Here is a 12,032-nt window from a genome sequence, read left to right as displayed (position 1 = left end):
ATCTGCGTGTGCTCTCCCTTTTCAAACATGTTAAAATTGGCCTACACCCGATTGGCCCATTTACTTTACTTGTAAGTCCCTAGTAAATGGTACTACATGTACTTAGGGTATGTACATTAAAACTACTAGTGGGTTGCAGCACTGATTGAGCTACCCACTAAAGTAGGCTTTTTTTTAAATATGTCTCAGGCCTGCCACTGCAGCATTTATTGCAGTTTCAAACTGCCATTCGACCTGACAAACGAAACCTTTTGCAAGATCCAAACCTTCCATTGTATTACTTATAAGTAACCCCTAAGACCCTAAGGCAGGGTGCATGGTATTTAAAATGTAGGACATGTGTGTTTACATTTTACATGTCCTGATGGTGAAAAGTTCAAAAGTCATGTTTTTTTCACTCTCTCCCCATGGGCTAACACGGGGCTGCCATTTTATACATAAGTGCTAACTACAGATTAGGAGCAGATAGGGGTATGCTGCTTACACTCAAATGAGTTATAAATAAATAAAAAACAACTCTAATTGTAAAGTCAGATTTTAGATTATATTTCTGCAAATGTCAATTTTAGAAAGTTTTTTATGAAACATGATGGCCTTCAATGGAGTCCTGTCACATGCAATTATATGTATGTACAAAATCAAAAGGATTGTGTACTATATAATGCAAAGTGAATGCCCATGATTTTATTTTGGAAAAGTTACATTGATGACAGAATCGGAATTTGTCCAAGAAATTAATCTGAATTAATAAAATTTCATGACTGGTTGAATGAAAGTTATGACTGAATAAAATGTACCACCACAGTCAGATGAACAACATTACACTTTTTGGATATATTATAACACTGGACACACAGAAAATAATTAAAGACATTTATTTTAAACCCACAGATTGATATACCATCATTACCAAAGTTTTCATAAATGTAACCAACAGAAATGACTTCTATTTAGTAGATCGTACAGTCCAGATATTTTTTCAAAACCGCTGATATTAATGAATGGTTTATTGAATTTGATTCAACAGTTTGGAAAAAGGTAATATGACAAATTATTATTGAATTTTGCAATTGAAAAACTGTCTATGATTACTAGAGAGCAATTATTGAAGGAAAAATGTTTTAAGAATGGGTATATTAGAATAACCTATATTAAACAATAGCAAGCTAGTTCAAATTAATCATGAGCTGGTTAGGAAACATTGTAAACATATAAAAGTTTATAGCACTTCTTTAAGGAATCCCCTCTTTTGCATATCAGTTGCCAACTAATTTAAAATACATCCTGATTAAATAAGAGAGGGACAATATGAGTGAGGAACAACGCACAATCGAATAAAAAAGATTGCGAATAGCACAATACAGGGGGGTTGTGCACCATCTATGTGCCGGAAATGTAAATGAAATAAAAGATTTTTCACAGGTGGTAGCACATTAGTAATATATCCCTTTGGTGTCTTTGTGAACATTATCATATAAGTAAAATGTCACGGAAGGCCAAAGGGCATTGGCAGAAACATAAAACTGTTATTAGAAAAAATAACCGAAAATCTGCTTTCGCACAACATCTTTAAACAAATGGCCACTCTTTAGCACATACGAGTTCAAATAGTTGAACAAGTGAAATCCTCAAAATAGTAGGAAACTATGATTATCACACAAATTACCTTTAAATTATAAACCATTTCACCGAGAAGTCTTAATGATCAAGAATATTTTTATGTTTCCAGTGAAAATCTAATATCTTGATCATTGAGGGAAATATCGACAGACTTTGCAGTTTCAAAATGGTGGATTCCAACCACTGGGATCGGATAAAATCAAGTAATACTCCCAAAATGGTACACGATGCATGCTAGCAGAATGTATCAAAAGTAATGAGTATTGCGTTACAGGTCAGAGATAGAAGAGGCACTATGTCCCAATACAAAAAGAAATAAGAATACCTGCTGGATAGCCAGCATAGGAGAAGAATGCCAAGGGACTGAAAAAAAACTTAAAGGGGCTTTTTTTATACAATGGTATAAAATAGAAAGAAGAGGAACAGAAAGGTCTTTATGGGAAAAGAATGTAAGGGTAATCCTTTTGTGATTTTGTCAAATGTTTATTGGGAGACGTAGAAAAAGATACCTTTTGTGTGGATACTTAGGGCTAGATGTAGGTAAATAAGTTTTACCGATTCAAAAATACTGAATTTTACCGATTCGGTATTTTAGAAACGGTAAATCCTATGTAGGTAATTATGCGGTAAAAATTGCCGAATCGTTAAGATTCAGTAATTTCCGAATCGGTATTTACCGATTCGGTAATTGCCATTCATTCCTATGGGCCTGGAGGCCCATAGGAATGAATCTCAATTACTGAATCGGTAAATACCGATTCGGTAAAATAGGGAAATAATCAAGGGTGGCAGGGTGTCACTTTGACACCCTGTTGAACCCCTGAATAGTGCTGGTGTGCACATGTGGCATACATACATGCCCTAAGGGCATGTATGTCTGTCACATGGCCCAGGTGTAAATGCACACATTTGCATTTACACAGGAATTCCTTATTTACCACCAACCAATAGTTGGTGGTAAATAACGAATCCTTAAAGCACAAAAGCACTCTTTACAGTGCTTCCTGCATCTCATTTACCGATTCGGTAAATACCGAATCGGTAAATACCGATTCGTTATTTACCGAATCGGTAAATATACCACCTACATGGGAAAAGGCTATTACCGGTCGGTAACGGCCGATTTCGGCCGTTACCGACCGGTAAAAGCCTACCTACATCTGGCCCTTAGTGTGTAAGATGGAACATATTTTGTCCTCTCAGAAACAGCTCTTGATGGAGGCAGAGCTTGGACTCAGACACATGGTCTAGCGGAGTCCAGCCCACAAGTTGAAGTGACATTGCTGGGGCCTGGTAGAGGAGCGAGACCAGGCTAGTGCTCCTGCACTAGTGAGTGGGACTAACGCCCCACCAACAGAGGCTCAGCCGCAGAGGCCACTCATGTGACTCCTATCTTTTGTTCCTTTCCAGGTGGGGGCAGTGAACCTTGCCTCCCTCCTGCCGCACTGTGAAGGACCTGCCTCAACCCAGCAGCTCTTTAGCCTCTTATTCTTGGGGAGTCATTACGCAGGACAAAGAGCACCACCTACTGCCCTAATCACCTGATTGACATTTCACCAGTCTGTCCTCTACCTGTGGTGGTCAGACTGCCTTGACTGGGCGTCCCTCCCTGTGGCATGCACTGACTTGCTGGCTGGACTTGGGACCTGGCGGGGATCCCCTTCAAGCGCCTAGTGCTTACTATTTTACAATGTGCCCAACACCATTCCAGTGCTGGTCCCTGAGGGCCTGGGGACTGCTATATCGATGGCAAGTCGCCGAGCAAATGCTGCATGCCCACATTTTAACCAAGGAACAACAAGCATGTCAGCTACATTTTTCAAAAGCTGTCGAAGCTCTCAGCCAGTCTTGAATACCACCCACATGACCCTCCTAACACCACCATGATCACCCTCCTCAAGGAGATCTCGGCCATCTGAGCTATCCTCACCACTATGGGCATAAGGATGACAGACCTCGCGTCAGGAATGAAATCCATGTGACAGGAGATGTCCTCAGTACATACTTGTTTGGACATGGTGGATCACAGAATGGAAGAGGAGGAGTCCCAATATGCCCCTTTCCTAGACTGGCGACAAGATATCGAAATTCCAGAGGGCCCACAGAGTCAGGTCCCACCAGGCCTCCTAAACAACTCTCCATGACCAATTATAGCCTGTGTGCCCCGCCACCAACACTCTAGTGCCATTCTGTCAGCAGCCCAGACACTTCATGAACCTGTACAGATCGATGGGAATAAAATTTCTTTTTTTGACTAACTTTTCTGCAGCTAACAGCAAACGCAGGAGGTTCCTTGCCCCCTCAGTCACCTGAAGCACATAGATATCAAATATGGCCCACTAGAACCTGCATAGAAGTAGTAATGGTGGATGGGACGACATAGAGGTTTTGCAAACCCGGGGACCTAGAGCTGTTCCTGGATTCTCAGGGGGACTCCCTTCTTAACAGAAAGGATGCTCCATTTGTTTTTCCAGACCGACCGCCTTGGGGCTTGATGGGTGGTCTGATCTGTCCCTAGGCCACCCAGTGACCCTGTTCACTATGTTTCCTTCTCCCTCCAGACTGACTTGCAATGGGTCGCCGCTTTCCTGCTGGGACACCCTAAACTGGGTGGCTGCAAGCCCAGTTCTATACCCCTAATACAGGCTTCAACATGTCCCCTTGGGCACGAATGATTGTGATGCCCCAATGCGGCAGATGCAGGATCGAGCTCAGGTCCAAAACTTACAGTTAGTAAGCTTTGGGGCACTACGTTTAAAGCCCTCCCACCCCTTGGGGAGTACCCCTGTCCCTCCAGTCATGATCCTCCCCAGCTTGCTCCCAGTCCTCCACAGCTCCTCACATGCTGCCCACAACTCTGACACTGGTCTCCATGAACGCCAACAGCATGAACCACTACATCAAACAGAAGAAAATTATACACTACCTGCGCATGAAAGATACTGATAAAGCCCTGCTGCTGGACCTGCTGCTGGAGACACACCTGTCTCAGGTGGAGTTGGTTAAGCTCAAATGGGAATTAGTGGGAACTATTATCAACAGTATAGCAGATTGGGCAACGACCAAGGAGAGGACTCTCCCCCAAACTGTTGCTTGAAAAAATATGGAGTAGCGATCTTTATAGGGAAAAGTCTTGCATGTAAATCCAATAAAACCTGTCCATATGAGGATGTCTGATGGGTACTGGCTAAGCTCCAAATCCTAGGCAAATTGCTCATTGTGCGCTCCATATACAAGCTGACAGAGGGCACGTGGCACTGCCCCCTTGCCGATGGCAAATACCAGTCTTTGTTTACAGCTTGAGGGCAAAGACCAGCTGTGTACCCAAATCTGGTCTTCCTTTGCTGAAAATACAGGATCTGAAGACTTGTGTACAGAGTGCTCTGGGCAGCCAGTAAGCCAAAGCAATGAGGCAATACGATTGTTAATTCAACATGGCCGCCGCCAAACACCATCTGTTAGAAACGATTGCTCACACTTTTATGTCACAGTACACAGCATCCCCTTCCCTGGCCCTTGAAAAGCAACTGGAGCTTGTCAAGTAAGTTACCCTTGAAATCGTACTTTTCCAGTGCCATTTATAAAGCCCCAGGAAAATTACGATGGTGGCAGTATGAGCATGGATAAAAAGCAGGTTGGCTTTTAGCCACCGAACTCAATCAGAAACAATCCCTCCTGGCCATTTCAGCTATCCACGACTCAATAGGGAATTACTAATACATTGCGTTGATATTTTGAATCGTTTTCCTTTATTCTTCGCCTCCCTCTGCACTGGGAGAAGAGGGCTATACTTACACATGCGAGCACTTTTCTGGCTCCCTATACCTTCTGCTGTTTTCAGAGAAGAGTTGGGCTGTACTGTTGGGAGTGTTCACAGAGTATAAGGTGGCTGACACTGTATCGACCGTCCCCACATGCAACAGTCCTTTGCACACGTCAACAGTATATCTTATGTATAATTGACAATAATAACAAACACTATTGTTCCTCCGTTGAAACAGTCACTTCAGTTTAATCTTGATATCCTTAGCCAACCCATGTTTTGTCGTGCTTAATTGTTGTGTACAGCGACTTCTTCAGGGCTCTAATCTCTTTGTATGGATCCTCAGTTCCGGTTGTATTTCCGACCCGGAATGGGTTATAGTAGTTCAGTGATATTTGCACATTACAGGGCAACAGTGATTACTGTGTCCAAGATTTAGTGTATTCTAGAATTCTTTTCTTAAGTGTGGATCTTGTGAGTATAGGTCATAAATCCATCATGAACAATGATGACGTGGTATAGTAAAACCATTCTTTGAAGGCTAAGTGAGTCCCCTTGCCAGTAACCAAATCTTTGCTGGCGTAAAGGCAAACCCTCTGTTCAGTAGCAGGGCTGCCACCGGCATGTCCACAGAAGGATGTTATATCAACCCACCCCACATGCAAGTCTCCAGGAGAAGATGATTTCCTGGGGGAATGCTATAAGGTTGGAAATGACCTACCGGTACCCAATTTACCGACACTTTTTGGGAAATGGATTCCCAGGATTCTTTGGGGGGCCATCATTTAAAGGCCACTATTGTTCTTCTTCCCAAAGACAACAAGGACCCATTCGATTATGCCAGTTACCATCCAATCTCCCTACTCAATGTAGATCTGAAACTTATGACCAAAGTGCTGGCAATGCACCTTGGCAAAGTGGTCCCCCAACTTATTCATGAATCCTATGTGGAAGTTTTAGCAGGTCAAAGCTATCATGACCATTTACGGACACTGGCAAACCTTGTGTGGCAATCAAAAGATGAACTGACCACACTGCTCGAACTCTCGCTGGACACTGATAAGGCATTTGACCACGTGGACTGGTGCTTCCTCTTTGAGGTCATGTCCCAGGTGTGCTTAAGTGAGGATTTCATAGGAAAAGCATTTCACTTAAACAATATGCTTTGGTTGGCTTTTCCTGTCAAGGCTTCCTTTCAGAACCATTCATGGTTGGGAGGGGCACTCACAAAGGGTGTCCTCTGTCCCCACCTCTCTTCTTATTTTATTTATTTAGCATATTTGTAAAGCCAAACACTTATCTCCTAGGGGATATCACTGCACTGAGTAGTTGCCCAAACCATCCACTGAGAGATCTTCACTGAACAAGAACCGAAATATCATACAGTCCATTAACCTAGAAAGAGCCATGTTTTTAATTATTTTCTAAACCTAGTATGATTATCAGTGAGGCAAATAGCCATAGGTAGGGAATCCCACTGAGCAGCAGCTAGGTGATAGAAGGAACTGCCTCGTGTTTTGACATTCCTTATAGGTTTGGTTTTAGCTAGAGCCAAATTGCGAGATCTCAGCTTAGGAGTGGGTTTATAAATTTTCACTCTGGCTTTTACAATTTCTGTACCTGCAGTATTCTTTCTGGCACAAGAACCTCTTGTTGCACCGCTCGACCAGGCACAGAAGCTAAAATGAATCCGCAATGCTGAAGGGGCGGTCAAAGCCCTCTGGTAAGCTGATTATGTTCGACTCATGTTATCTGAACCCAATGCCTCAATACCAGTTGTGATGTTCATTATTGACAACTTCTCATGGTTATTAGGATACAGAATCAACTGGTTGAAGTGCGAGATGCTACGATGGGGTGTATATATGGATACGATATGAGGTATGTCTCCACAGGGCTCCTCCACCTAGGTGTTTGAATCAACACCCCTGTCTTATGCATAGTGGAGGACAGCCTCCTTCAAGTCATAGACAGCATGAAGTGAGATTTCCTGAGGTGGTAGCACCTCAACCTATCCCTTTAGTGGAAGGTACGGACTATTAAAATGACAGTGGACTTCAAGTTTCACTACATCTTTGCTATACTTCCCCTTCGAATCCCTAGTAAACTACTAGTGTTTACTTGTGGGCATTGAGGCGGATTTTGGCGTCTACCTCCAGAGTGGGCACAGACCACAGCTTTGAGTGTTCCATCATTGGGAGTCACAACAGGTGGGGGTCTGCAACTACACCACTTTTCAGATCCTACAGTCTGGCCTTCCATTTATTACAATTGGCAGGGCACCTGGGACCCTTACAGGAAGTCCCCTTATGAGTCTGTGCCGAATGACATCTTCTCAATGTTACATGTTCTTCTCTAATACCATCATTGACCACCTCCACCTGCATGGTGGCCTCCAATCAGGTCCCTACGACAACAGTGTTATCTTCAAAAGAGGTGCATAAACATGTGAGAATCCCACCATTGCTGCACCATAAGATGCCACTGTGGCACAATAAACCCTTCTATATAGGTGGAAGACTGTTCTTTTTGGGCATGCTGGTATTCAAAGAGCCTCCAGATGGTGAATCATTTGTATGACAGTGGCCTCCTCAAGTCAATCCCCGCTCTGTGGATGGAGGTCGGAATCTGGCACCGCTGATCAGTGGTGTTATCACTAATTGCTCCATTGTCTGAAAGCCATTCTCGACAGCCAGCCGGTGGTGTTAACAATCTTGCCTATTCTTCAATATCTTCTTGCCCTGAAACTATAACAGGATGTGGTCTCCAGACTGTATGGAGTGCTTATCATTACACTCTGATCCATCCAGCAAAACGACTATTCTGGCTTGTCAACTATTACTGGCCAAAGCCTACTCACCAGATGATTGGGCAACCCTACTGGTGGTCCACTATATGGTCTAAAGTTTCTCAAATTTAAAGTACTCCAAGAGCAGTAATGGACACAGTGGAAACTCAAGGGAGCCCACTTGCTGCAACATGACAGATGTTAGAATCGCAATGTGGATCACTAAAATATAAACCATATCCTCTGATCCTGTCCAAACCTCAGCACCTACTGGGCAGAGCTTTGTTCCTACCATCATCTTCATGCCCATTTCACGTCACAACCACCCCCATCTAGCACTCCTACATGATATTTCTGGCCGAGTGGACTTGACAATTGATGGCCACAAATGATTGGCAACCTCCCTCACTGTGGCCAAACTATTCATTCTCTGGCACTGGAAGCAGCCTACCACACCTAAGTGCAATGAATGGCAGACAGAAATTCACACGATGGCTAGCCATGGGTACACCACATACAAATTGAATGACAAATTGGAAGCTTTCAATCCAGTGTGGAGACCCTTCCTAACAATAGATGAGACTACCCAACCTGGAGTCACATATTCCTAGCTCTTCTCTCTTGCAACCTAAAGGCTGCACTACCATTACCACATCCATTGTTCTTGATGGTCTTCCCTTGCCCCAGAGTCACAACCTGGCCTTTTCCCCCATCCTGGACTCCCACATGGGCCCTATCCCACATGGACACCTTTCCTTGTCCCCCCTCATTACTGCTCTCCATTGTTCACCCCAATAGTACAATGCTTCCCCCTTCCTTGGTAGCCTTGGAAGACCTTTTGCTTCACCTACGGTCTCACCCTTTGATGGTTTTTGCACTGTTCCTGCTTTTGAAGTACTTTCAGGGATGGACCTGTAGCTTGTGTTTGCTTGCGCTGGTCTCTGCCAGGATTTTTGCTTACCATTTCTTCTCCTTGCTGTTTTTTGAAAACCCATGCTTGTTCAATCTGTGAAGTTTCTGGAAAATCAATAAAAAAGGTTGCAAAAAAAGAAGAAGCTATTGAATGGTTTGAATCTAGTGTAAAATGTTTTTATCTGCTTCCCGTAAGGTAACCGACTGAAAATATGGACATCATCCAGATGAATGTAATTTAATGCACTAAAGTGAATCACGGCCCCAAAGGAAAAAATCCTGAGATTTGTGAAAGTTGTCATAGGTATGTAAACAAAATTTAATTATGAATTGAAATTGTATTAGGATGTTAACTACAAAAAAACAAGTAATTATTTTGGAGAACTTTAAATATGGAGTCAATTGACTACTTGGAATTATAATGCCCTTAAGCTAGCTGTAAATTGGTCTTCTCTTGATGATTGAAATAGCAAGGTTTTTTTGTTAGAAAAAAAAGGGTATGTACAATCAAAGGTTTGTCAACTTGATGAAATTTGGAATGTGTCAACAAACCTTCGAGAAAATGCGCATGCCCAAACCCTAGGTTGAAGGTCACATAATGGATAAAAATAAGGGCAGCACTGAAAAGGGTTGATTACTTTTCTGGAGTATGTGTAGGGTTAAATGTCCCTGCCACTGTTGCTATTATAGTACCTTCCTGCTGATTTCATAATGTTCCTAGGTACTATTCATGTTAGCAGCACAGAAGACTTGTGTACTGAATCTCCAGGCAGAGTGAATTACTCAGCACCACAGTATTCCACTCTGCAGGAGGTGGGGCCCCTTAAAGTGGTACTGATTTAACATTGTTTACTAAATTTACCATGTCTAGACCATGACATGACTAACAAGTAGTAACAACTGATTGCAAGTTCTTGGGGTGTATGCTTTTTCACATGCCCTCCAGTTGAGAAGGATGACTACTAATCTATGTAGTTGAGACTCACCAGGGATATGGTTCCCACAGTGTTTGTGTAGCCTCAAGATGAAATATATTGGCATCACAATCAGCACAGATAGAGACGATCACTATCTCCCCAGCTACTCTGCATGTGCATATGACAATCACCCCTTTTCATCACCATAGTGAGGCCAATGTAGTCTGCATGTCATTTATCTGATTCAGATTTACACAAGTCATGATAATATTCATACACCTGAGGTTCAGACCAGTTAGGACAGATCGGCGTGCAGCCTCTAAGGTAGCATCGTCATTACAAAAGCTGGCCAACATGACGACTACATCAGCACAACACTTTTGTCAGCGACGGCTCGTGGAGGGAGTTACGGTGGGGCAGGAGGGTGGGGAGGGGGAGGGGCAGGGCGGAGGTTGCTAAAAACCGTCATATGGATAATTGCAGGTAAGTAAACAATTTAATTAATAAAACGAATTTCGTAGTGCGCCTTGCATCGCAAAATGCAATGCAGTGCGCGCTACGAAATTCGTTTTTTTAATTAAATTGTTTACTTACCTGCAATTATCCATATGCCGGTTTTTAGCAACCTCCGCCCTGCCCCTCCCCCTCCCCGCCCTCCTGCCCCACCGTAACTCCCTCCACGAGCCGTCGCTGACTTTTGTGCTCAACACCATATAATCAACTCTAGCAGAAGAGGCTTGAGGTTCTGCAAATCTGCTTGACTGATGACTAAAGAACTGTGAGTGTTAAATCAACTAAGCATGTTGATAATATGGAATGTCTGTCTTTACCATAAGACTATGACTTTAGTAACAATATAGGATATTTAGGTCTATGAGACTGAACAGAGACTAACCCCCACATGCATCAATGTTAGTTTTTGCGAATCGGTATTTGCGAAAAATAGGGAATCGCAAATACCGATTCGCAAAAAGGTATGCATCAAGTAATTCGCATTTTGCTTGCGAATCGGTAAAAATCGCAATTTTTACCGAATCGCAGGAAAAATGTGAATTATTATTTGCGAATTCGCAGATTGCGATTTCGCAAATTGCGATTTTACGCACATGATGCATCTCATTCAAATCACAGCCTGCAAGCTCTGAAACCAATTAGACCCACCTGAGGCCCAGTTTGAACTTCTAGAGAGGCATTTGTCAGTTGGAACTCAACCTGCTGGAGCAGTAAGAGGCTCTCTGTGTGTTTTGTGGATTTCGTAATGGCATAAAATCTTTCAGAGGAGCCACATGGCAGGAAAAGAAAAGTAAAATTTAGCAATCAGGAGCTGGAGATTCTGATCTGCACACAATGATAAGCTTTTTGGAAAGCTTTCCCTGAAGGTGCCTGAAGGGGTAAAAAGGAACATTTGGCTTGGAATACAATCCAAAGTTAATGCAGTTGGTGTAGCGCAAAGGGACATCAACAACCTGCAAAAGAGATGGTATGACCTGCGTAGTCGGGCCAAGAAGAAAATTGCAACACACACCAAATCTGCAAAGCAAACTGGCGGAGGGACTCCCAGTGACAGGCCAAACACCCCTCTGGAGGACCTTGTTGAAGGAACCCTTTCAACTGAAGCAGTCATTGGTGTAATTGATATTGATACTTCAGATCAACCAGGACCATCTCAAGGTAAGAACTTGCCATTTTTTAATGTGTAGTTATTGTTAGTGTGACACACATGATCTGGTGTGTTATACTGTGCTGTAGTTGTGCTTTTTTCAGGAAGTCTGTTAATTTAATGAGTTCTTCAGTGGGAAAAGCAGTGCATCATGGAAGTTGTAGTTTCATTCACAGTAAGCTGACCAAAATGCTTTTTCAGAAACTTTAAAAACATTACCCAGACATGATTTATTTGTGGAAAATAATTAGGCTTGACACAAGAGTATGTTTCTGAAAGGATTTTATTTCAAATGACAACACATGTGGTACACTTTAGAAATGTTAAAAAAATTCAACTCTTTTCAATCTTAGATGCAGAAGTGGAGACTGA

This window comes from Lissotriton vulgaris, chromosome 8 (assembly GCF_964263255.1).
Source record: "Lissotriton vulgaris chromosome 8, aLisVul1.2, whole genome shotgun sequence".
Lineage (NCBI taxonomy): Eukaryota > Metazoa > Chordata > Amphibia > Caudata > Salamandridae > Lissotriton > Lissotriton vulgaris.
This window is presented reverse-complemented; position numbering follows the sequence as displayed.